At 36.5% G+C, this 27,816-nt stretch overlaps 1 protein-coding gene across 4 annotated transcripts in view; it reads right to left on the bottom strand.

Annotated features, from left to right (window-relative positions):
* Tollo (Toll-like receptor Tollo) overlaps window positions 1-27,816 on the bottom strand; it is a 235,231-nt gene that overhangs the window by 126,054 nt on the left and 81,361 nt on the right. For all 4 annotated transcript variants that reach the window (XM_069834503.1, XM_069834504.1, XM_069834501.1 and 1 more), the window contains one exon: window positions 8,206-8,306. The gene's annotated coding sequence lies outside the window, so the exon portion shown is untranslated. The remainder of the gene's footprint in view (window positions 1-8,205; window positions 8,307-27,816) is intronic.

The raw sequence follows: 27,816 nt of genomic DNA, 5'->3' as shown, positions 1-27,816 counted from the left end.
GGTGAATTGCAAGCGTATAATGCTCGACAAACGCTATTGAACTTCGGAACTTCGACACGTACGACAGGCGCACTGTGGCAGGCAGGCAGGCAACGTTTTTGTACATGCCATTGCGTAATAGCCTATACTGAGGACTCTGTACGATCGTAGATTCAAATTCTGCCAAAGGCATGGCTGTTTATCCGTTGTTAATGTGATGTTCTGTGTTGCCTTAGACGGGAACTCCGAGTCTTATAGATTAAGTTTATTTTTTCGATTCCATTAAGGATACTGTTAAATTATGCTTTCTTAATGTAATAATGCAATTATGAAAATATAAAATTCTTTTTATTTGAATAAATTCGGTACGGTGTCATTTTATTGTATCATTAAGATACTGTTAAAATTTAGTTTTTCTTAACGAATAATTCTGAGTTTATTTCCTACAACTTTATTTCCTTATCAGAATTTTAAGTGGACTTATGTTTTTTTAATTTTGTATAATTCTGATTTCGTTAACTTCATCTTAATTTAATTAAAGCATTGTTCATGATGAGAATATAAACTGAATAACGATCTCTTATTGGTCTACTGATGTAATCACAGTTTACACTATTTGTGGTGTTCCTGGGGTTTGCAAATTACACTTTGTTTTGCAGAACTTTCAGTGAATATACTCTAATTGGCTAACTCTCTTCCAATGTGCCCTTGTGTGTATACATGCTCTGCGTTATCAAACCACTCTTTACTTTGGTTGTCTATCCAAATAACAAAATCTGTGGACTGTGCAAACAGATGCAACGTCCGAATGAATTCAAGGTAATGAAACTGTCTTGACAAAGACCTACGCACGTTGAAATCATTTGTTCTGAGTTAACATTAGGTGTAGCGTATTAGGAGATAATAAAATTAATTTTATGGTAGGCTATATGAAATTAGCGAGAATGTATTTTTCTTACAGTCACTACAGTATTTACCTCTATACTACAATGCCTTAACCACCGATGCAGCGTAGCTCTGGCGATAGCGCGTTTGCCTGCTGATCCGAGGCTGCGTTCGGGCGTGGATTCGAGTCCTACGTGAACTGATTACTTGGTTGGATTTTTCCGAGCTTCTTTTCAGCGACATGACAAATGCTAGGTAATCCACGGTAAATTCTCGATCTCATCTCGCCAAATACCATTTCACTATCACCAATTCTATCGACGCTAAATAACATAGTATTAACTAAAATAAAAAGACTACAATTCATTCTATTATATAGGTAGATATGGAAATTAAACTTAAAATTTGAAATTAATTGAAATCCATTTAGTCGTTTTAAACGAAACTTCAGATGTAGATCAAAATCATTCGTAAGATGCAATGACGATATACCTACCAATAATTTCGTTAATATCTGCTATTTATGAACACCGATGGTATGGAATGGAATTTAAGTGAGGGTGACACGGATGGCCCAGCACTGCGACCTGTTGAGATGTATTGCGCTAACCCTCGATATGGAATGAGTTGCGTGCCATAGATCCCCTACGCGCACCGACCCAACCACATGACTCCATGACGACCGGTCCCTACAGCCTACAGAAATCCATATACCATTCCTGTTTCGGCAACTTCCCCCAAGGTCCCCCTGTCAGTCCGAGGCGAAACTCCTCTCCAGAGTACGTCCGCCTCGGGTGGTCGTTGCAGAAGCCATTCAACGTCGCTTAGCTACATTCTACGGAGGCCGGTCGAGAGAGCTAGTAGTTCCGGGAGGCCGCCTGTAGAGTGATCTGAAAAACCGGAAACGGGATGATAAGGAAAGGATGATGGGGAGGAAGTGGCGAAGATGAGTGGGGTTCCAATCGCCTCATAAAGTTACCTGATATTCATCCATAGGAGTGAGGGAAAAACTCCGAAAAAACCTCACCCAGGCAACTCGTCCTGACCGGACACGGATGGTATAGTTGTGACATCTCATTCACATCCATTTTGAAAGTTACCTCTATCAGCTACGATACACTTCCGTTAGTATTGGTGAAAAATTTCAGAAACATTGCGTTTTGGAATTGTGTTGCGGCTGTAGTAAATTCTAGTGTCAAAGAGAACTACTTTTCATGTTTTCTTCAAGGTACACATATTAAAGCATTTTCAGTAGGCCTATTTCGGTTATTTGTTGTATAAATTTGATATTTGCAACCTGTAAAGATGCTGGCATGGTGTATAGTCAAAAAAATATGTGGTGAGGTACCAAAGATCAAAGATGACTGGCACTTCAGTGCCGCCAACCTTGAACCTAAATATGATGAAAGATGAGTGGAAAGGAGAAAAATTCTCTTCGACACCGGGATTTGAACCCGGGTTTTCAGCTCTATGTGTTGATGCTGAGAGCTGAAAACCTGGGTTCAAATACCGGTGCCGGAGAGAATTTTTCTCAGTTCCATTCATCTTACATCATATGATGACGCAGAATATCTGCACGGAAATATCATATGTACTTCGGTACATCATAATAATATTTGAACCTAAAGTTGTATTATGTGATTTGGTAAAAACAGCAATTTGGAAAACATTTCGCTAAATGAAGGAATAATAATTTCCATATATATTATGTTATAATCGCGATATATGACATCCGAATAAAATTGATGTATTTAAATAACAGTAGCTTGCCTGGTCTGAATGATATCTCAGATTGTGTCAATCTAACAGTTTCAAAATGACTATCGCGATATCTGTAACGTGCTTGTATTTGAAGTAGGTATTCGAAAAAGTGTTGCCAGTAATTAAGTGAACCTAACAACGTAATTTTTTATAAAAGTCTTCCCTCAATAATTATGATATAATTATCTGAATATCTCTTAGGATATGTGGCCGAATTATCAATCAACAGTTGCCCGTTATATTTATTCTAGCTTTCTTCTTCGTTCTTGAATGGTTACAATGTTGACACGAAACTTCGGAATCCTAATTAGCTACTTTTTATGTCTGACATGTCCACACCTGCATATGGATGATACTAAACATATTTCATTTGTAATATCCAAATTGCGTCATACCAAGTAAATTTAGTACGTGAAAATCAATTTGGTGTGCGATCAGTGCACGTCGAATAATAGCTACGGCGTTTCACAAAGAAAGAGTGCATTCTGAAAGGTATGTTACATATTGACTTCTTATTTCATTTCGCTATAATAAGCACTTCAGAAACATGAATGTTTGCATATATCCTTTACATTGAATCTAGGAAGCGAGGGACGTAGCTATCAACGCCTACTTACAGCAAGTGTTCAACATGTATATTATGCATTGGTTAACATGCAAGCACTCTCCTGCAAATTCTTACTTGCACTCGTCATAACATGCGTGCAGTAAATAATAGGTACGTTATGCACCTTCGCTGTCAATCAGTGGAGCGTTGTAAACATTTTAATCTGCATACTGCATTATGCAATAAAATTCAAGTCTATTTATCTGATATGCTGCGATGCAATACCGCTTCTCGTTTTTTCAATGCATTAATAGAGTCTATTAGTCTTTGAGCTAGACGTCAGTATTAGCTGATTTGATCGCTGATTCGGAGCTGCACTCTGGTGTGGGTTCGATACCTGGTTAGGATAATTATTTGCTTCGGTTTTTATTTTTCGAGATTTTCCCCAACTGTAAAGCGAATTCTCGCTTCATCTCACCAAATACCATTTCGCTATCACCAATTACATTGATGCTAAATTACCTAGTAATTGATACAGCTTCGTTAAATAATATACTAAAATAACTATAGGGTTGTTTCCGATCTCTGATAACGAATTTGAATGACATCACGTGCATCAGCAGTCACACGACAGTTAAACTGTGGCGCGAGATGACAGACCAGTAGTGAGTGATTTCATAGTTAGAGTGCACGGCGACTCACAGCAGAAATTCCCAAGAAAAATCGAGCCTTTTTGGGAGGGGTACATTACGACCCTTTCCAATGCCAAGTATAGTTAAGTGAAAATAAAAGAAGCCTGCAATAAACGAGGTTGAAAGGCATCTTCTCTGTACTTAATAAGATTGGTAAAGCTTGAATGGAATTAATTTGTATCATCTCGTGGGATGCGGCGACTTGTGACGGGGAGTGCATTTGTTTGCTTTTTCCACTCTGGAATTAATCCCATTCGAACTTTGCCGGTCTTATTAGATACACAAGAGATACCTTTCTTGGAAATAGCGAAACCACGTGTTTTGCAGGCTCCTATGATTTTCACAAACTGTACTTGGCATCAGAAAGAGTTGTTATGTACCCCTACCAAAAAGGCTCGCTTTTCTTGGGCATCGCTACTCAGGGGCGGAAGCAGGATTTTTTTTTTTTCGGGGAGAGATTTGAGGAGATAGTAAAAATGGGGTAATGAGAAATAAGTTTATATACTCACAATTTGTTTCCGAGTCACAAACATTTACAAGTTGGCCTGAGTAGCGTAGTCGGTATAGCCTTCTGTGCTCGAAATTGCGGGTTCTACCCCAACCAGCTCGATGGCATTTAAGTGTGTTAAAATGCGACAGGCCTCATATCAGTCGATTTACTGGCATGTAAAAGAAGTCCTGAGGGGAAAAAATCCCGGCACACCGGAGACACTGATATAACCTCGGCAATTGCGAGCATTGTTAAATACACCATACTTTTTTAATTTTAACATTTACAATGACTGCAATACAAAAACAATAACAGAATGACATTTGCAGAAGAAGGCGACGAGCCTTCTTAGACATTTAATCCAGTACTTCATGAGCTTTTACTTCTACATTTTTATGTATACACATCAAAGCCAGTCCATTTAATCTGTCTGCTCCCATCGTGCTCCTCAAGTAAGTCTTCAAATACCGCAATGTTGAGAACGACCGTTCTGGTGTTGCTGTAGTTACAGGCAATGTGCAGAAAAGTTTCAGCGCCTTGCGAGTGCAGGGAAAAATAATTTCATTGCACCTGTTCAAAGATGATATAAAGTCAGTAGGTATTAGGTGAAGATTTTTCTGATCAAGGAAATTTCTTCTCCACATCTTCAATTCATTGAAGAAAGACTCTGGTGTTGCATCTGGTGGGCCACTGATTTACTATAGCCTCAACAGCAGTTTCTAAATCTTAATCTGATGCTCGCACTATGTTTTTAGGCAGAAAAGTTTTTATGGACTTTAGGATTCCCTTATGATTTAAAAACCTGTCCTTGAGCTGACCAATGAAATAGTCTAAGAAGAGAAGGAAAATTAAAAAGCCTAAAATACTCTTCATGACTCTCTGTCTTGAAGTAAGAATGCTGCGTTTGTCTTCCTGCAATTCTTGAAATTTAACACTTTAGCAAAGAGAATTTACGTGTAAAACTCTCTAATTCCTATGTACATTCTCGAATTAAAATTAATATTATTTTTGTTTCTTGTTTCGTATTTTTCTCAAAATTTCGGGAGGGGATATATCCCCTTAATCCCCCCCCCCTTGCATCCGTCCCTGTCGCTACTGTAATACAACGTGCACTCTGATGAAATCACTCACTATTGGTCTGTCACCTCTCGCCGCAATTCAGCTGTCGGTGTGATTCCTGACGCACATGACGTCATTCAAATTCGTTATCAGAGATCGGAAACAACCCTGTATTATTCCAGGTGAAAGTAATATAACTGTGCAGATTGAAGGGGACAATAGAATACATTACAATAAATTTATAAATTCAATTATGCGTTTTGTAATTAGGCCTAAGTACATGGTTAATAAAAAATTAGGCTGAAAGTTTGCTGAATTTGGCTGCATCGAGTCGATTTTTCAATGTTTGTTAAAAACAAAAAAAAAATTAATTTCTTCTGAAAGCTCGATAACAGTAGGCCTATGTCATATTACAGCCATATTATAAACATCACCTTCCACCCACACCCGCACAGCCACAGTGAATATACAGTAGTATTTGCTTATCTCATACGTGTTAGTTCTCCGAATGCTCTATTGCAACACAACATTTTGCTTGACTTGTTCATTTCTCTACTCAGTTGTGATTGAATATCTTTCGTGGAAATAGAAAAAGAAGGTGTGTAGTACATTAGAGAATATTTTTTCTTCATTTATATTTAGTAAAAACACGTTTTCTAGCACCGTTATTTAAGCGTTAAAATATATTAATTTCCAGCTCTATTTCATCCATCATAACTTAGTATTTTTGTTTATGTGTCGGATCTTGTCGAGGTAACAAAACTTATGGCATCGTAAAATATAGGTTTTCTTCTAACTATTAAAGAAGAAAAACCTTCCGCATTCACATGTCATTTTAATATGAGTTTCTGAAATTAAAAGGGTATAATGGTATGTTTCTAAAGTTATCGAAGTATTGGTCCATTTTGTAAAGAATTTAACAAAAATTACAAAATCAAATAGCGAAGTTTCCTTGTTCCTCTTCCTTTACTATGTATATTGTAAATGATGACAAAAAAGTTATAAACAAAATTCAATAACCCTCATTTGCAAAGTATTGCAGACCTATTTGAATACGTTCCCTTCTTGAAACAATAAGAGAAGAAATGTAGCATATAGAAAACCAACTAATGAACTTAAATCAAACTGAAGTTCTGATACCTAGTGTCTTTATCCATATTAAACACTCCTTGATGCCTGCTATGATGGTCGATTGTAAGATTCGCTATGCTGCAAAGAGTACCTCTCTATCATGAGTTGTTACATTTGTGGGGAAACAAAATAATTCCAAAAACTTGATTATCAGCTCACAATCTGGGCAACATTAAAAAAAAAATATATTTTCAAGAGAAACATTAGAAGTTTTACTCCCAGAGGCTATGATCCCGGCAGTTTTATTGATGAAGTCATGACTGTTAAGGGCAAGGAAGAAGATGAAGAGAACATGGACTTGCAAGATTAAGAATCATGCAGAATCACACGGATGGTTATTCTAAAAAAAATGCTCAATCAATTTCGCTACTTGAAATGTTTATTTTCTTGTCTGTTTATTCAGAATTATTTTTAATAGTTACTTTATATAATTAATTAATGTTTTTATGTCAATAAATCCAATAAAATAATTTTCGCTAACTTTTGAAGCTAAATACTCCTCTATGTGTCACCGGCTCACGTACGAAAGTGCACACGCACTCGGTCTGAACAGCAGAGATTCGCTCCTTAGTGACTTCAGTAGTGTTGACAAACTACCTAAATGCAGGAAATAACTATATTTAATTTGGACGAAAACCGCCCATTTTATTTAAAAATTGCAAAGTGATAAATCATGTCTTATCATTTTGTCTATTGTAAGAGTAAAATTCAGAGAAAAGTATTCATTTGGGACTCATGTGGTATTAGAATTCTTGTTGTACTCTATCCATAACATAACATAGTAAACTGTTAAAAATCTGCAGAATTATATTTCTTGCAACCTGTAGTTTTAACAATTTTGTTATTGTAACAGAAACATAAGGGTGCTATTCATAGACATTTCGCTAGCCCGCGCTAAGAGCGTGCTAAACAGGATTCATATCATATCATATCGCTAACAATGGTTTATGAATACGAAAAACGTTAGTTCGCTGATCATCCACCGGAAGCCCGCGCTAAGAATGTCTATGAATACGGCTCTAACGGATTAGCCGGCACGGTGTTCTAGTGGCTAGAGAGCTGGACTTACAATCCTTTGGATCCGGGTTCGGTCCCCGGCGTATCCCCGATTTATAACTCGTGTTGGGCATCGCTCATGAGGCAACTAAGCCAGGATGTAATGGGGTAGGGTGGCCTGTTCCTTTCCTCCTCCATTGCATTCGTCGCTGACTGATAAGTGATAACTCATTTCACTAATCGAACTGAGATGTAATACAACAATTTTATTGTTATTCATCTGACATATCTTCATAGATATATCATCCAGAATCTCAGAGATAATCTATGCATATATAGTCTATATTTACATATATAACATACTTGTGGTAGACTGTTATATTCAAATAAGAGACCGATAGTGTAAGAAATGGAACGACCAGTGAGTATATATGGCGTGCAATAGCCTCTTCGGTAGCTTAGTGCTAGAGTGCTAGTTTGTCATCCTATGAACTCAAGATCGATCCCCGATGTTGACTGGAGTGATGCTCGTGGTGGAGAAGATTGGAGGATGAGAGTTTGCCCATTCCTCTCACTCTTATCAAATTTCATTTCTCCAGCACACTTCATTTCTCTCTATTCCCTGATATTACATTATAAAAAGATATGACACTTGGTGGACTAACCTCGATATCAGGTGCAGACAGATAGGCTTACAACTTCCTCTCTGAGCGCACTGCCTTGGACAAGTGAATGACGTGGTACACATCTAGGTCTAGTCCAATTCCTGTAAAAACGAAAATCAACCTGTATTAATGCCGTGTCTTAGCGCGCTGGTCTTCCATCAAGACGGCCCGGGTTCGACATCCGCATAGGTCGTGATGGATTTTATGATAGACAATGCAGGTGTTGCGGAGAGTTTTCCTCGGGATATTCCCGTTTACCTCTATCCTTCCACCAACACACTTTACCTTCCCCTTATTTCATATATAATTCTATAATATCTACAACAGTTGAAAGTAGGCCTGGAAGAAGTCTTGGTCATAGTGCGGGTTTCCGATGCTAATATAGAAAGAACTTGGGATTCCGGGCTCTTGTCAGGTACTCGTCTGAGGATGGATTGGACTCTGTCAGGGCTCAGATAGGATATATTTTTTTTATTTTATTGGGTTATTTTACGACGCTATATCAACATCTAGGTTATTTAGCGTCTGAATGAAATGAAGGTGATAATGCCGGTGAAATGAGTCCGGGGTCCAGCACCGAAAGTTACCCAGCATTTGCTCGTATTGGGTTGAGGGAAAACCCCGGAAAAAACTTCAACCAGGTAACTTACCCCCGACCGGGATTCGAACCCGGGCCACCTGGTTTCGCGGCCAGACGCGCTGACCGTTACTCCACAGGTGTGGACTCAGGTAGGATAGCCCATTTGTAGACATCGAATACACGAATGCTACCCAGACTACCTGTCGGGGACTAGAGCAATCGTCGCACAGTGGGCTAAAGTAAGCCTAAGTCCGAGAATCTGTTCTGGGTTTAGCCCTAGAAAAGACAAGCCAAGCCTCTTCGATAATAAAAAATAGAGGCAATTAGGCAATTAAGTCTACTATCTTAAAATTCATTATACTGGTATTTTCCGACAAATCTACTGTAATACGTGGTCAATCAAATATGTATTTCCGTCTAATGATTTATCTAAGTTTTACAAAACAAATACTGTATTATAACATATAATAACTTGTTATTGTGTTCTATATCATTTGATGTTATTATATGTTGTGTATTTGTTTTGTACATCTTAGATAAATCGTTAGACGAAAATAGCCTACACAATATGTAATTGTTCAAATACAAAAGAATCTAACCGAATTAATCGAGTTGCAGTTGTCAATAACCAATATACATGCCATTTCTTGCTTCATCTCGTAAACAGCAAGTGTTAACGTGAATTTCTCGAAGCCATCCATGTAGAAATCATGATACTGAAACTTTTTTCTCTAAAGTGTTTGGTTATATGTGTCATTCTAATAATAATATTATTAATAATAATGATAATCATATCCTCTGACTGAGGTTCTGGCTGATATGTACAGTACATCTATTATCAGGTAGTACATATCACTTGACGATGTGTGTCAGAGGAAGAACAAATTGTTTGTATGCATCTGAAGTGTGACTAGTGTAATATGTAGCTAGTCGACGATGTATGCAATGGAGGGGAAAGGAACTGGCCACCTTATCCCATTACCTCCTGGCTTAGTTGCCTCATAAGTAGACAGTGCATGCGGGATGACTTATCGTTGAATGTAAGTGCACATTTACTATATGTTACATTTTTTTTCATTCAGACCATTGCTCAACAGGTATTATAGATACTTGATATGAAAAAAAAATCGCTAATAAATTTCCAGACAGGCAAGTAGACGACATGTTAAAAAAATACTTTATCGTGTCAGGAATGTTGTAAAGGTACTTATGTTATCTTGAAAATATCAAAATCTATCTTTTACAGTTGTTCAATGGTTCCTTTTATACTGCGTATAATAGGGAAGTATATTAAGACAACTAAGAAATATTCGTAAGTCCTTTCACACAACACGTATGGAGATCGGAATTCATCAACGCATTATGTATGTATGTTATATTGTGTCCATTCTTTGGACGTCTGAATAACTCACTCTTTCACTTTCTTATTCGCACCTATACATTTTTGTATTATTTATGTCGTTACTTACGCTTTGTCTTTCCTTTGGAATATAATTCTCCCTCCATCTTCATGCTTGGAATCTATGACGTGCTAGAAGTTCTCACGTTCCTTGGGGTACATCGCCCTCGCCCTCTTAGGTTTGTCCATTGTTGAATGTTTTGGTTGTACACACACGCAGAGTGACTGTGAACCAGCCAATTTGCCACTGCCCTACCCATCTGATATATCTCCAAGAGCTCTTGCCGTTCGGTCTCTGAACCGGCCTAATGCCACATCATCTGACAATGCCCAGTTTTTCCATGTCATTGCGCCAAGAGTTGTAGTTTACTATATCAATGTCTGAGAGATACGCATGAACAATGAATAACCTTCGACCGACATTTCGCTTTGAATGTTTTGTAAATACCACAATATCTGCTTTGTGTAAACCTTCCAGTTCAGAATTTCTTGCTGCTGTCCTGGTTGCTGTTTTCAATTCGATATCTTCTTGTCGAACCAGTTCAACTGCACGTCGATCGCACAGCTGTGGAATTTTTGAGTACAATTAGGTTGTAATATTAATATGATTATGATTACTGTTATTCTTCTTGTCATAGTCATAATGAGGCCTATCCATTGAAACTGACGTTAGTAATGCTTCAATTATCGTAATTGTTCTCATCATGAGTTTTCATCATCACAAAATAATATTTTCAACACTATCATCAATTTCATAGTAATTACTACCACAATAATTTCATCGTCACAACGATCATAATTTCATTGTCACCATGAATACCAGTTTCATCACGACCATCATTTTCATCATCACCAACACTACCATCAATTTCATCGTCACCAAGACTATGTTCACCGCTGTTGAGTAACGGTTAGCATGTCTGACCGTGAACAAGAGGGCTTGGGTTCAAAACCTGGTTGAGACAAATTACCTGGTTGAGATTTTTCCCCAATCGATTAAGAACAAATGTTGAGTTACTTTCGGTACTAGACTCCGAACTCATTTCTCTCGCATTATCATTCAGGCGCTAGATAATAATAGCAGTTGATAAAGCGTCATAAAATAAACCTATAAAAAGACCATCAAATTTAACCTTCACCACCACCAACTTTATCATAATATCATCATCATCATAATCACCATCAGTTTCACCGTCATTACCTTAATTACATTATCACCGTTACCATCAATTTCGTTGACGCCTTGACTAGAAGTTCTATCACTGGGTTCGTTCCAACAAGCGGTTCCTGGATCAGTTTTCATGTACGGTTCCTGTACCATCTTACCGCGCATGCGCTAGTTGAGCATCTGCTATGGGATTGAAACTGGACTGGACGCTGTTGGAACGCTTTCGCGGATCGTTATGTACTAAATCCAGAGATGCTGTAACTGTGATCATCTTTGCTAAGAACGGGATGCTTAATTATTATCGTTTCGCAGCTAATTCTAATTGCAGAAAATAGAATTTCGATCATTTTCTATAAAAAAAAAGATGACAAAAAATATGGAAGGCAAGAATTCCGCTAATTTAATGTCGTGTACTGGGGGATTCTCATCTAAAAATAGTTCTTTTTTTAATTATTAATTTATGTACGTTTTTTATTATAGTTTTAATCAAAGCTGCATGTTTAAATTGTAATTAACTATTTCAATTCCCAAATAATTTCCATTCCCTTTCTTTTTGGCGAAAATTTAAATTATATCTCTAGTTTTATTATTCGTCTGCACTATCACTTTTCAACTTAACCTCATTGATGTGAACAGTCGATCATGTCTTTCTTCAGTATCCAGGAGACGTTGATGAGCTTTTGCGCATGCGCGTCTCGCGTACTCTTTCGTACATGCCTCAATCCGCTGACTACTTCTGACCGTTCCGAACCCGTGTCAAAAGTTTGTTTAAACACCCGACTGCAGTACATGTTTCCGGTTCAGGACTGATTCGGATTGTGTTGGAATGCTTTTTCTGTACTGCGCATGCTCACGATAGTTACGAACGGTTCCTGACTGTTGTTGGAACGAACCTACTGTAACCATCAGGTTCATCATCACTAGACTTACTACCATCACTATCAATTTCACCGTCGCCACCACCACCAAATACACGATCACTAAGACCATCAGGTTCATCGTTGTTACCATGACCGTCAGTTTTATCACCACCACCACCACCACCAGTTACATCGTCACCACTACCATCAGTTACATCGTCACCACCACCATAATTTTCAACATCACCATTACGAATTTCATTAAGATCATCATCATCATCATCATCATCATCATCATATGAGTTTCATCGTCATTATTGTCATTGATTTTATCACTAATCTCTGCGTCCCTACCTCATAATATATAGAAACTGTCTGGTGCATTTTTTATAACCACATACTCTTTTTTTTTTTTAGGCACAGAGGGGCTTATTGAAATAAATAAATCAGGCCTGGGGCTATTAATTCGATTGAGTCACTACAGATCACCCCTTAACTCTCCACTCCACCTCCCCGGACTGAGACAGTCATGTTATGGTGCTGTACGAACGGATAAGAAGATCAGTGACAGCTTGTATCAGGCTTTTACGAACTTTCGACTCCCTCTGGTCGCCTTAAATCCACCAGTGTTGCACAGAGCCTTACTCTGCGTTTGTTTATAAGGCTATGTAAGCGAAAAGTAATGTTTCGCATTTCTTGTAATAATCAATGTAGCTTGTAAGGTATCACGTAATATGGAATGAACTTCATATTGTTCATTCGTTTTATTTTGTTTTTAAATCGGTTATTTAAGAACGCTGTATCAACTGCAACGTTGTCCAGCGTCTGTGCAGTTGGTGTTTTGGAGAGATGATACCGATGATTTGCATTGGATTACCTGATATTCTCCTTACAGTTGGGGAAAATCTCTCTTTTTTATAGTAGGTTATTTTACGACGCTTTATCAACATCTTAGGTTATTTAGCGTCTGAATGAGATGAAGGTGATAATTCCGGTGAAGTGAGTCCGGGGTCCAGCACCGAAAGTTACCCAGCATTTGCTCGTATAGGGTTGAGGGAAAATCCCGGAAAACCCCTCAACCAGGTAACTTGCCCCGACCGGGAATCGAACCCGGGCCACCTGGTTTTACGGCCAGACTCGCTAACCGTTACTCCACAGGTGTGGACGGGAAAATCTCAGAAAACCCAATCACGTAATGAACCCCAGCGGGATTCGAACACGCGCTTGACTTCAGCCTCGGATCAGGATACCAACTTGTAACTCCTGAACTATGCCGCTGCGCGAGTCGTTTTTTACAATACAATAGCTGTGTTAAATTTATACACACAAATTATCATTCATTGGGTCATCGCCTGCTTATTGTAGTTTAATGATGACACAGTTTTTTCCGCGCCGTAGGGTCGTGGTCTAGTCTGTCATCATGCCTAGGATTCGCGTTACGGATGCGCGCTGATTGGAGTCCTAATGGAGAAGGAATTTTCTCATACAAATACAGCCAATTTAAGGGATCGTTGTCTACCCAACATCGTGATGAATTTGTGGAGCTACGATAGGTGGCGAAATCCGGTTTTGGAAACCGGTTATAATGCTGACCACACGATATCCTCGTACTGGTTGGATGATCATTCATCTCTACTGTAGCATGTGGTCGTGAGTCCAGCAATCGGCTGGTCGGCTATTACGCCACGTATTGCTTAATTTTACAATTATTTAAGAAGAAAAACACTAAATAACAACAATAATAATAATAATAATAATAATAATAATAAAAAACTTTTTACCCATTATTGTTGTAATACCGAATACTTCATATTTCTTCCGGTATCACACTTAGAAAAGTTTCTTCATCGACCTTGCCCTGCTAAGCAACTGTAACTCTTCTCATAGACATTCAATTTTATCAAGACATATCACACACATTTTACAATCTTCTTTGTTGTCTGATATATGTAACATATAATTTACAGTCGTTTATAGAATAGTGAATAGAGACACATTTTAACTATGGAGCATATTGGCGTGGCTAAAACTTACGTGTTTAAATGGGAAGATTCTTTAAAGGTGCAATCAATTTGTCAAATGGGATGACGCTCAATACATATAATACACAGATGGTATTTTGTAAGAATAAACACTAAATTTGACCACATAAAGCAGTTCTTAATGTATCCCATTGTGCAACCTTTAGAATCCCAATCTGTAGCCATTCTGTGAAGAATTTTAATGATATGGTATACTTACAACATTAGAATATGTATACACACATGACATTAGTAATATGTAGAATAAAACTGTATCATGTGCGTTTTGAAAGTACTTACGGTTTGATTGTGTCAGTCTATTTAGTAAACGTCACATTAATCATTTGGGAGGATAGAAGGCGGTTTTTCAGGCTTTGTTATCAAATTCACTGAAACATCTGGATACTAGCGAGCCCGCCAGGTTTTTATGCAGTGTAAAGATGTTCACAACTCTTACATTATAAACACGTGCAATTAAATAGTGCAATTAAATAGTTAGAAAGTGGCCTATGCTAACTTAATTAAGCTAACGCATCATTTATTCTCTTTTTTTAAACAAAGTGTCACTATAATAATAATAATAATAATAATAATAATAATAATAATAATAATAATAATAATAATAATCGTTCTATCGTTGTATTGGTATACTGTAGATAGTCCTACATTTTCACAGATATCTTTTGCTGGCTGGCTGTTTCGAGGACCGGTTCCGTAGTGAATTCATGTACTTCGACTCACATTCACCTATTGTGCGCCCTATGCGCCTATGCCGCGATTATTCAGTGCTGACAGGTGGGCCATCCTGCCTAAGTCCTGATAGTCAGGTCTATCCTCAAACGAATAGCCTACCTGATAAATCGCAGGACCCAAAGCCAAGCCTTTAAATCCTATATCAACATCGGAGACCAATATTACTGTCATGACTGCATCCCAGCGTATTTTTAACTTTTACAGATGTTGGATGCAATGAAGAGGAGTTGAAGTGTGTTGATGAAATTAAAGAAGAAAACGGCAGTACTCCCGAGAAAACCCTCTGAATTTGTCGTTTTTATCCACCGGAAAGTCGACCTGGTTGGCGAGTTGGTATAGCGCTGGCCTTCTATGCCCAAGGTTGCGAGTTCGATCCCGGCCCAGGTCGATGGCATTTAAGTGTGCTTGAATGCGACAGGCTCATGTCAGTAGATTTACTGGCATATAAAAGAACTCCTGCGGGACAAAATTCCGGCACATCCGGCGACGCTGATATAACCTCTGCAGTTGCGAGCGTTGTTAAATAAAACATAACATTAAACATCCACCGGAAATTCCATCACGATTAAACCGGAGATCGAACTCGGACCGGCTCGACGGAAGGCCAGCCTGTTACCTTTCATAGATATCATTGTACCTTGCGATAGACTTGGCATAAGTACTATTCTGTATAAACGAAGCAAGGAAGCTCTTATAGATATTGCAGTTCCGCTAAGTCAAAATCTCAAGAATACAGTCAACGGCCAAATCAGCAAATATCGACATGTAGCAGAACTTAAGTATCAGTACCTTTGAAATACAAACTGTGACCATCACATCTACAAGGACATCACTTTATTTTTACCAACATTTTTAACATTAACCTGGCTATACTCGGAAACACTGTTGCCCCCTTCCATTACAGGAGTTTGATGTTACTAGTGCAATACGTAAACAAATCATTTTACTAGGTATAGGAGGAGAGAAAAGTAGTGTATCCATTTATGTTGTAGGGAAATACGATATTACGATTTTCAGTTTGATCATCACTTTTACGGAATTTATCAAAATACAGTAGAGTAGTAACATTTTTTTTTCAAAAACTCAACTTTTCAGGCGGCTATGTTCGTTATGTAATGTCTACTTTATTTAGCATATTAATTGATGTTAGCATACAATATAGAGAGTGCATTTAAATTGAGGGGGTCGTAAGTAAAGGGCTGTAAGTGCACTTAAATTACTTTTGAGAAAATGGGGTTTGAATATTTAAGCTTTCGTAAAATCGGTGAAATTTTTATTTAAATTTTAATGTGTGATGCGATTAAAATATCTCTTTGCCATTACAATTTTAGATACTTTTGCTTACACTGGATGCACTTAACTCATGTTATTACAAATGTCACTAGCATTCCTTTGCTTCTAGCCACCTCAATTCAAAAAAAAGCTAATATGAATTTTTAAACAAGTTGCTGAAAATGGTTGCCGTTCATTACAATGCAGGCTTCAATTCAGTACGCATATTATTAAAAACATTTTGAAGCATATTCTCTGAAATTGAATTTATCGTTTCTTGAATATAATTTTTTAGTATGATATTATTAATATAGGTTCTTTCTTCTATAGAAAACGCAATCATATTTATGAAACACACTATACACTGCAGTGTTTACTTCACTGATTGAAGACTTCGAATGCAACAGCGGCCGTAAGTTTGTGTGTCTGACGGGAGCAAGGACATTAGTGAAGGGGTGAGAGTGAAGTACATTCAGAAATGCAGGTACAATAAAAATGCAAGTAAAAATAAAATGATGTCCCTGTACTATCTTTCCAGCAACAGCAGTAGTCGCAAAATCTGCAGTAGAACACTTGGACGCCTCGCAAGCACGGGAACAGTTCTTCAATATACTGTACGAGTACTTAAATAATATTGGATACCGGTCATAATGTAAGATCAATCCTAGGGGATTCATGTTATTGACTTTGGTTGCCATGTATGTATAATGAACATTAAACTAGATCTTCTTTAATTAAAATAAATAATTGTGCTCATTTCATTTGTTTTTCCTACTTTACCGAATCTTTATGGGCTTCCAGTGCAAAGTTATAAGAATTTTCAGGTAAAACTGAGGATATGTCTTGTAATTTGGTATTTATGGAATGTTACTTTTTTAAATTTCAGGTAATCGTAATATCTTGTTATGGTTAACAGAGTCCAAAAATAATGTTGTTAACATTTAGGTCGGACGCATACTTTTCTGAAAAATGTTCAATTATTGTATTTAGTGTTGTGGCATCGCTGTGTATTGAAGCCGTTAGGAAATGTTACTTGGACTCGTAACGCTAGTGCAGGACCTAGGAATGCTTGATCTCTAGGGGAATCATGTATGTACTTTAAGAATTAAAAGCTGAAGTTGGAATGGAATAGAATTTATGGGAGGGGGCACTATGGCCAGAACTGCGACCTGTTACGATCTATTGCGCTAATCCTCATGCTAGACGCATTCCCAAATCCAAATGAAAAATCCTGGGTATGACCGGGACTCGAACCCGGACTGCCTGCGTGGCAGGCTGAAGGTCTGAACGCTCAATCACTGCATGGGACGAAATCAACTTAAGTCTACCTTTATCTTTCTCACATTGAAAAGTCGCTTTATGTTTTGTGGGAGAGGGCTAGAGTGAGTTTACGCACGTTGCTTTCAGTGAAAGTAGTTGAGAAAACTTCAGAAATACAATATTTTACGCGTAACACATTATGCTCGAATATAATTTATGCCAGTGTCCTTTTTTTAAGTCCAATGTCCGTTAAGAGAGATTTGCTCTGTCATTTCTATTATATCTTTTGTGTCCATGTCCGCAATAGTGTCAGACTTAGATTATTATTGTGGAGTTTCAATATATATTAGACTTAAGTCTAATAAAATGGCTCCTTAAGAAGGGTGTCCGGAAAGAAAGAATTCAGTGTGATTTGCTTCGTTAACGTGTATTTATTATTTGAATTAAAATATTCTTACTATACTATAATTTATAATAGAATTCTACAGTTACCGTTGGTATTTCTTATTTTAATCTGAAATACTCGTACGTCATTATTGTTTTTCCCCTTCAATTCTGAAATAGTGTAATTAGATTAGATTTTAATCTTTTCAGAAGGAAGAGAAATAACATTTAATTACTTGGAATAATATGAGAAATTTAAGGCCTATACACTAACTGAAGACTACAAACTTATGTACAGTAGGCTCTCTAGTAAATTTCAGTAAAAAGAAAAAAAATAGCATGAACGCAAGTAACGATACAAAATAAGAAAGGTGTATTCTATTTCTGAACCCTCGAGCTCCAACTTTTAGTTATTAAAGCGCACACGCTTTCCCTAGACCAGCGGTGACCAAAACTCGAACGGCAGTGATTACACGCGAGAGACAGTCTAAGAAGTAGCCTAAGGAGACGGAGGTACATGGCATGAAAACTACAACCAGGGGTGGTTCGAGCACTAACATTGATTTCAACAACAACCCCGCGAATAAAAATAGCAAGCTTTGCTGTATCAGTAATGTCACTACTGTCATCAAGAACCAATAAAAAATATCTACAAATTTTCTTGCTTTTAAAAAAATTCCTCAATGAACACAATCAGAAATCTCCTGAATTCTCTTCTGGATATTTAGTCGAGAAATGCGCAGTTTTTCAAAATTAATTAACAACTTTCATTGGACAAATTATTTCAGCCACCTTGATCATTACACTTTCATAAAACTCTCCTCCGTTGGAAGGCTTAAGAGAACTAGTTATTTCGTTCGCCACTAGATAGCTGGCTTCCTTACATTTATTTATGTCATCTTTCTCTTCATGACGATGATTGAAGACTGATTTCAGTTCTTGGAGTTTAATAGCTCACTTCATTAGGCCCTACTACACTAGCATATAATATTCAGTTTCTCTGTATTATTATTATTATTATTATTATTATTATTATTATTATTATTATTATTATTATTATTAAACCAATAACTAGTAAATAACTGATAAAGTCATCAAAAGATTAAAAAAAATAAATAAAATGGAGATATAGCGTAGTAATTTTTTTATCATTCAAGGGAAGATGTAGGCCTATATATTGAGGCACGTATATAAGAATTATGGTAACACTTGCTGATAAATAATAATAATAATAATAATAATAATAATAACAATAATACCTGTTATGCCTGTGTATTCATTGTAATGCTCTGTAATCCCTCGTCTATATGCTACTACTAATTGAACCGTTGAGCAAAGCAACATATTACATTTTCTCCGACAGAACAGCGAATAAATTCCTCTTCCCATTCCATACGAAACCTATTCCTGCTCGTATAGACAGAGGGTTTGTAGAGCGACATGGTACCGTCACTGCTTATCATCAGTACGTGAGCGAGAGAGAGAGAGAGAGAGAGCAATGTACAGGAAACTCCCCTTACTAGTATGAATGTCTTTGATTACACGATGTAATCATGATACCCAGTTTGGTCACCGCTGTCTAGACAAAGATTACTGAGCTTCTGCTCTCCTATTACGACTCCCATTTCCAACTGATTTTATTATAAAACGTTGGCATTTCAGTATAAATTGCAAATTTTTCGGAAAAGTAAAAGTAAACTTCTGACTCGCATGTTGACAGGAGTATTCTTGGCTTATTTTTGGAGAAGAAATAACGTTGTGCTGTTACTGACAGTTTAATACCTTTAAAATTAGACAATACGTTTACCTAACGTTGCAATGTAAGTGTAGACCTGTAGAAGAATACTGTCGACAATAACATCTTATATTTCCAGAATTGGAGAATATTATTTTTCCTTTGTTGCACATCGAATGGCCCCGGAAACTCATTCCTACACTCAGCCGAATTTTTCCTTGCCTTTTATATGACATAGCTCTCAAAATTAATATCTTGCTGCGCCTCTATTCGCAGCAGATAATGTTGGAGAGAATCTGGTCTTTGGTCATTTATCTTTCACCTTTTGCTGTCATGTTCAGGACTTGAACATGTCACATGGAACGCACCATAAAGGGAGTGAAGCATTGTAAATTGTTCTCATTCTTTCATTGCAACTACATCTCTCATTTCGCTACCCTGACCGTTTTTGTCTGTACCGCATCTCTTTCTTACTAAATCGTGTCGGCCAGTGGCGGAATCGTAACCATTTCGGCCAGTAAGAGGCTTTTGACCTGACCGGGATGCATCTATCTTCTCCTTTTTCTGATATATTAACTGCTTGTTGAAAAGTAGGAATGTCCTGTCTCTATACATCTGGGGTATAGCTTATAATCCTGACGTATTGGGACTTAAAAAATTCAGAATGGGTTGAAATATAGTCTCCAATTACATAATATTTATCTCTAGTGCGATTTTGCAAACACGTTTACTCTACCACAAAGAAGAAATGGTCTGCAGAACTAAAATGTTAGACGAACATGCCTGCAGTTTTTATGGGACGACTGCAGTATAAACCATAAATTATACACAATGCAGTATTATTAAATATTAAATATATTTGGGATTCAGATATTGATTAAGTTATTGAGCATTCGCAGTGTTGACGGTGGCAGTTAATGATAGGCCTAATCTTTCCATTCATCTATGTTTGTTAATTAATTAATTAATTTATTTCTATCTTTTGCTATCATTTTGATTGTTATCCATTTTTCTTTCTGATTTTGTATATTTTCTATTCTCTTGTTACTCTACATTGTTCTCTTTACTATTTTACGTAGATCCTACTTAATGTTTATGAATTGATTTTTCCCTTTATTTTATCTTTCTTTCAGCTACTTTTTTATTCGTTCAATCTCCCCCCCCCTTATTTATCCTTTATCTTTCTTTATTCTTAATACTCCTTCATCGTCTATTCATACTTTTATATTTTCATGACGTTGCTATATATATATATATATATATATATATATATATATATATATATATATATATATATATAATTTTATTTTGTAGAAAAAATAAATCTACAGTGCATACATTTTGTCTTTCCATGCCTGAGTACGGCACCAAAGTCTACAGTAAGTAGCTGCGCGCACTGCCATTCAAGGACACGCTTAGTAGCTGATAAGACGGTTATCTCTTATTGTGTACAATATTAAGCTGAGTTTCAGGACAGTACATCTGTTGGTGTGTGCAGTGTTGAATTTCATTTCTCTGTTCTTCTCGTCTCTTGCATGGGTCATGTTTGAGATATTTCATTCAGAGTTACTAATTTTCATTTGTCTTAACTTAGGAAAAAATAAATAAAGCACCTGCTCAGTGTCGTAGAGAATTTCAATAACGATTTCGTGGGATATACAAGAAGACGATGGCATGTTTTAACAAAGGGAAAGTTGCATGATATCTGTGTTCGATTAGAAAAATTGTCGCGAAAATCTCTCACGAAATTAGCACAACAAACGGAGGTCAGCCGTACATCAGCACATAATACCACAGTCTAGTACTGTAGGGCCGTATTCATAGACTTTTTAGCGCGGGCTTTCGATGGATTACCAGCGTTTTTCGTATTCATAAACCAGTGTTAGCGATAGGATATGATTTGAATTCTGTACTAGTAACCAGTGGATAGCCGGGGCTAGCTTAGTACGCTCGTAGCGCGTGCTGCGAAATGTCTATGAATACCACCCGTAGTGTCTAGTACGCAGTCACGAAGCTCAATACATAGGAAATAAGCATCCAATGACAGTTGAACTTTAGTTGCTAGCGACTAGGATCGTAGGATTGCTACCACAGTCTAGTATATAGTCACGAAGCTTGATTTGTTGAGGGTACTAGGAACAATAGACTGTGCCGATACTATTTCGCATTGTCTGTGCTGAGGCGATAGTAGCGATCCTGGTGGTTAGCAACTATCTATGGATGCATATTTCCTACGTATTGAGCTGCGTGACTGTATATACTAGATTGTGTTGCTACTATCGCACAGTCTATTGTTCCTAGTACATATGCCTCAAATTAGGAAGCTGCCTGGAGAGGGGAAGTAGTAGAGCTAACGGAGGGGGCCCACCTAGGCTCCGATACCCAGGTATAGTCATATTATCTGAAAAGTTGACCTCTTGACAATGTATTCAAGATGTACCCTCCCTATGCAGCCTTCTCAGCTGTACCGTTCTAGTCCACAGTGCACAGCAGTAAGCGGACAGTGGTAGAGGAGAAGTGCTCTATGCGCCTGCGCGAACGAGACAGCTTGCTAGTTTGAGGCATCTGTACTCTCAGTTGCTAACCGCTTGGAGCATTGTATCGCGAGAAATGCAAAAAATCACCTCAAACTTCGTGATTGTACATACTAGACTGTATAGACAATTTCTAAAAGCGAGAAAAAATAGCCAACATTTCGTAAGTAGAGCTGCAACGTGTGAATCAAAATGTGTTTAGACTCTACAACGCCTGCCTGCAACAAATAGGGAACACTTTCAATATCGTATATGTATGTATTTATTTACTTACACTGCAAGTGGGCAAGCACCCGGTGGCAGTGGTATATACAATATTAACAATACACAATAAAATGATAACCAATACACAATAAAATTTACAATACACAATACAATTTTACAACACATATACAATTTTACACACAATACAATAATAATACATAATACAATTTAACACAATAATAATAAAACATAAAATAAAATACCTCATTTTACAATACAACCTACATAATTATCTATAGGTCCTACATAAGTTTCAATAGTCTTTCACTTTACTCTCATCTCATTCCCTGTAGTGGCACTATGACGCATTTCACTGACACTATAGCACACATTTCACTGACACTCTGTAACACATGACAACAGTATATGACAAGCAAAGCATTTTTTAGCACTTTCACAATTTAAAATTGTAAAAACTGTCTTTTCTGTGATTTATGGCACGTGTAGCTAGACTCATAACCGAGCGCTCAGCGAGCAGCGTTTGGGCCGCTGCGCTTTGCACTGCCGCTAGCACTCTACTTTCTCTAGTAGTTGTTGTTTAACTGTTTTAAGACAGGTCTGGACCCCACAAGTGACACCAACAAGGCATCACTCATGAGGTAACTAGGCCAGGAGATAATGGAGTAAGGTGAGCAGTTCCATTCCCCCTTCATTGCATACATCACTGACTAGCTACACATTACACTAATCAGACTTCAGATGCATACAAACAATTGTTTTTCCTCCGACACATATCGTCAAGTGAGATGACGTACTGGCTGGTAATAGATGTACATATTAGCCAGCACCTTAATCAGAGGTTACTTTCACTATTGTGGAAAGATAAAATGTATGCACTATTTTAAGTACTAATTTTTTTCTTCATACTACATGCTCTTCGGATTCATTTTATTCCTCAAACTTTGTCTTATTTCTTTTTATATATTATTCGTGTTAATTTTTTCATATTTAATTCCTTACTTTTATCTATAATTTATTTATTTTTCATATCGACTTTTTATTGTTATTCACAATAAGGGGATACTTTATTGTTATTGACATTTATTCCTTTATTGTTATTGACATCTATTCCCTTATTGCTATTGACATTTATTTATTTGCTCTTATTAACATTACATTTATTTCTTTGTTATTATAGGCCTACATTTCGTCGGCCTTCTAACACCTTGTAGGTCCAATTTTTTTCCTAATATTATATTATGGGTGAAATCTCTGTATATTTTCTATGCACGGCTATGATAAAAAGTCGTAAGACTACAAATGTTATATTTTATAAGTAACTAATGCGTAACAGTTGTATAAAAGGAATAGTTATTTTGCTCTCTTCTACCATTTCCTCAAGCCGAATTGTGGAGTTTTAGAAGACAGTAAGCCAACGATTTATTTCTTCTTGTTCAGATTTACTTATTATTATTATTATTATTATTATTATTATTATTATTATTATTATTCACTTTTATTTCCTTATTGTTATTCAGATTTATTCCTTTGTTATTGACATTTATTTCTTCATTTATATTCACATTTCTTCTTTATTGTTATTCACATTTACTGTATTTATTTCTTATTCATGGTAAAATTATTCCCTTCTTATTCACATTATATTTCGTTATTGCCAGTTATTCCTTCGTTATTGACATTTATTCCTTTATTTATATTCACATTTCTTTCTTTATCGTTATTCACATTTATTTCTTATTCACGGTAAAATTATTTCCTTGTTATTCAGATGAATTTATTTATCGTTATTCCCACTTATTTCCTTATTGTTATTAAACGTCGGCCTATCGCCTTGTTATTATTCACATTTATTTCTTTGTTGTCATTCCCATATATTTCTTTATTATTATTATTATTATTATTATTATTATTATTATTATTATTCACATGTATTCCCCTATTGATAGTCACATTAATTTCTTTATTATTATTCATATGTACCCTCCTGTTGATAGCCACATTTATTTGTTTACTGTTATTCACATGTAGCCTTTTGTTTTTCGCATTTATTTCTACGCTGTTACTAACATTTATTCCTTTGTTGTTATTTATATTTTATTTCCTTGTTGTCATTTATTTATTTCTTGCCATTCATATTTATTCTTTGTTAATCATAATTATTTCTGTATTGTTACTCAATTTATTCTTCGTATTTTTCGTATTTATTCTTGCTACGTGTTTCCTTTTGAATGTGTATTTCTTCCGTTTCCTTTTTCGTTTCTCTTTCGTTTTTCTCCCTGTATTTCTCTTTTCTTCTCCCCACTTTGTCGTTCCATTTTCCTGTCATTATTTTATCATTGTACTGTTATCCCTTTTATTTATTCTTTTTCATTTTTAATGCTTCTTTCTTTCTTCCTTGCTCTACTTTTCGATGTAAATGCTCTCCTTTTCCTATTTCTCTGTCTTCTTTTGCATTATATTTTTAAGATTGTATGTATGAATGCACTACATTTGTTCATAATAAAGTATTATTATTTTTAACTTGCAGCTTCCCTGTTGTAGGTTCAATGGTTAGAAGCTAAGTTTGGCCTCTACAGTTTTTTTTTTTTCATCACTGGAGAGCAGGGTGATGGTCACGGCGTCCCCAAGGAATTATTAGCGGGAAAACCATTTTTTTTTTTTTTTGGTTAGCTCCTAGTGTCGGCAATTTATTAGTTGGTTCAGGTGGGATTTACATTTCCTTCCTTGATGACTAATGCTTGTTAAAAACGATAAACAAGATGAATGGATGCATGGGCGATGATGGGAGGAAATAAGAGGGGGTTATTAGGGTGCACCCAACTGGCGAATTATTCGAATGCGTCTGTACTGTACATTGTGAAGGGTCTTGGGTTATTTTGCCTGAGGATCATTTGGATTATTTCCCTCTTTGAAGTATGCCATTTCCTGTAATTTTGGAAAGCTGATAACAAGAAATCGCTTGTTTGGCAGCTGGCTAGACAAGTCCTTCCCGTACGGTGGGAGTGATTAAAAACCCTACCCCATTGTCCGAGTTCTGTTGTCTGAAAAAAATCCATCTGCCATATAGAGATGTAGACCATAATGGGCAATCATAAAGTATAAGTAAAGCAGCGTCCTGTTCAAACAAAACGGCTTCAATAGTATCACAATAAACTGGATGGACGGAATAAATTTAAACTTAACGGCAATTTTAACATAACAATTGTAAGCAAAGTATACTTTCATGATATATAATGAAGAGTTTGTGGCATAATTAATGTGTAAGCTATAGGTTGTTTTGAAACGAAGTTCCGGTAGTTTTTTTTAAATTTCTTTTTCGCTGCATTATGGAGAAATGTTTATGTAGGCTACACACACACACACACACACACACACACACACACACACACACACACACACACACACACACACACACACACACACAATACATACATACATACACAGTTTTTACGAGGTTTTCCCCAACCGTAAGGTGAATGCCAAGTAATCTATGGTGAATCCTCGTCCTCATCTCGCCAAATACCATCTCGTTATCACAATCTCATCGACGCTAAATATCCTAGTAGTTGATACAGCGTCGTTAAATAAGCAACTAAAACAAACAAACAAACATACATACATACCCTACATACATACATACATACATACATACATACATACATACATACCCTACATACATACATACATACATACATACATACATACCCTACATACATACATACCCTACATACATACATACATACATACATACATACATACATACATACATACATACATACATACATACATACATACATACATACATACCCTACGTACAGTTAATTTGAACATTTATTTAGGCTAAAATATAGACTACGACAATATTTCATACATTACAGAAATGCAGAACAGAACGTTACATCAATGGCACCGTGACTGCAGAAAGAATTCCGAAGTAGCTATAAAAATATAGACTTACAATTAAAGATACATATTTAAAATTAAAGATAGGCCTACATTGGCCGTCTATATGAAGGGTCAACTATAGTATGGAAGCGAAACAGACTAATTCATGTTATTTTTATACAGCGAGCAAGTAAATTAGACGAAAGTAACATCACTGCAAAATGACCACTCCTCTAAGTAACCATCATCTTAAAGCTTTACCCATTTTCTGTCCGATCTTCCGACGATTAGTTATTTTTCTTCTTTTAATGGTACTCTGTAGGGCCTACTTGATGTACAATGATACGGGAATCTACAGCCTTTATGTTTGGTTAAATGAGTGATCTATTTTGAAGTTTTTTTGTACTAATTTCGGCACCGCAGCCTGAGACTTATTGTACCCGGTGTTTCCGATTTGGCTCCCAGATTAAAATACGTCATGCGAATTGGCTCCCAAATATCTTCAGATGTTACGTGCAAGATAAGCAATTCGAGTCCGAATAACCTCCCACAAGTTGATGAATTTTTTGATTATGTGTTAGAGACTTATATACCTCCGCCCTCGTATTTCCCGCCTAAAATATGGACTCAATTTTCGGATTCTATTTGCCGTACGACTAACTGCGTGAGTCTTTCCATTCAAACTTGAATACACAGTTCTATTCCGCTCATCCCAATATGTTTAATTTTATTGATGTTTTAATTACACTAGTATTCAAAATAACGCATATATCAAACGAGGAGTGTCGAATCAAAAAGCGCTACGCCCATAATAAATTATTTTTCAGGAGAAACAAAGGACTGATATTTTTCAAACTTTCAGGACTTGATTAAAACTTGTAAAACCCAATTGTAGTTACTGTTAAGACATCGACTTGTAGCTGTCAAAAAATCATTTTTTGTTTACTATCACTGCTGTCGACATAAATATTTTGGACTTAGTGCTTTTTGAACCAGCCACATTGAAAATAATTTTTTGAAACGAAAATAGGACTTTAGAAATGCATAATAATTTTATTTGGTAACTTCAGTGAAACATATGAGGAGTTATTTATGATCCATTCATAACTAAAAATAATGTTTCTTGTGTCATTTTTTTTCTGTAAAATACAATTTAAAAATGATACGCCAAGAAAACTATATAAAATAAGGTATTCATTCCGTTACAGAAATTTTAATACATTGCAATTAATATAGAAGAAATGTAAGATAGAAAAAATGTATATATAATGTAGTAAAGGTGCTAGTTTATACATCATTCAGATGTAGTGAAGGCAAGATTGTAGAATTTCCTTGCTTTATACTATGAGAATGTGATGTAGTCCCCGGGAAAGATTCGATACTCAATTTTTTACAAGGCTGAGTAGATCGCAGAATCTTTCTCAAAGTTATGGTAAGATGAAAAATCTAGCGTTCGCCTGGAATTTTGAACCTCGGACTCTGATGTCCAAAGTAGTCTATGCTTTACGTTGCTCAGAAATTCAATCTCTATTAGT

This window comes from Periplaneta americana, chromosome 9, assembly GCF_040183065.1.
Source record: "Periplaneta americana isolate PAMFEO1 chromosome 9, P.americana_PAMFEO1_priV1, whole genome shotgun sequence".
Lineage (NCBI taxonomy): Eukaryota > Metazoa > Arthropoda > Insecta > Blattodea > Blattidae > Periplaneta > Periplaneta americana.
The sequence above is the reverse complement of the archived record's forward strand: the minus strand, read 5'-3'. Positions and strand labels throughout refer to the sequence as shown.